This window comes from Propithecus coquereli, unplaced genomic scaffold, assembly GCF_000956105.1.
Source record: "Propithecus coquereli isolate 6110/MARCELLA unplaced genomic scaffold, Pcoq_1.0 Scaffold94, whole genome shotgun sequence".
NCBI classification, from domain to species: domain Eukaryota; kingdom Metazoa; phylum Chordata; class Mammalia; order Primates; family Indriidae; genus Propithecus; species Propithecus coquereli.
Window position 1 is genome coordinate 3,156,473 of NW_012155729.1, and position 720 is coordinate 3,157,192.

At 51.8% G+C, this 720-nt stretch overlaps 1 protein-coding gene across 1 annotated transcript in view; it reads left to right on the forward strand.

Annotated features, from left to right (window-relative positions):
• LOC105826891 (aldo-keto reductase family 1 member C3-like) overlaps nucleotides 1-108 on the forward strand; it is a 25,099-nt gene extending 24,991 nt beyond the window's left edge. The window contains exon 12 of the mRNA XM_012664898.1: nucleotides 30-108. The gene's annotated coding sequence lies outside the window, so the exon portion shown is untranslated. The remainder of the gene's footprint in view (nucleotides 1-29) is intronic.
• Nucleotides 109-720: the final 612 nt, after the last annotated feature.

Below are 720 nucleotides of genomic sequence, written 5' to 3' on the forward strand. Positions count from 1 at the left end.
CCCCCAATCTGTTCTTCATTTGCACTTAGGATAACAAGCGTTTGTTTCAGCCAGAAGGATTTCAGCTGGCCCTGGCCAAGGACTGGGAGGGGCCTACTCGTAGGACCGACAGGTGAGTGGACTCCCACCCACTCGCACCTGGCTCTCTGAAATGCTGAGGGAACATCATACCTCGGGGCATAAATAGTAAACGACTCTAGAGCACAGGGAAAATAGTCCATTGGATACACCAGCTGTGCTCACTCTGCCGTAATCTCCGTCACCAATATTGGCTGGGACAAAAAAAAAAAAAAATGAATTTACAAGCCGGGCCCAGCACACCTGGGCATCTCGGCAAACTGCAGTCTTTGCTGCCATCTCGTGGTCGGGCTTTGGTATTGCAGCACCCCGGGGTCCTGGGGGAGACCATCTGCATGTTAAATCAGAAACACCTGAGAGGCAGCAGAGACCCAGCTGTGTGCAGTTGTGTGGGCTGATCTCAGGGTTTCTAACTTAATCCCGACAAGAATGGCTGGCCACTGAGGGCCCCTAAGCCAATTTAGGAAGGCCACTTTAGCTAAAGTGTGGAGGGCTGGCCTGGAGACAGAAAGACCAGCAAGGCTTCGTTTTGGTGACACAGGGCAGCAGTGACAAGACTTAAACACGGCTACGTTTCTGGCTTAAAGTGCTAAGGGGGAGACGGTATTATCAAGCTATCTAGAGGACACGGGGGAAGAAGAT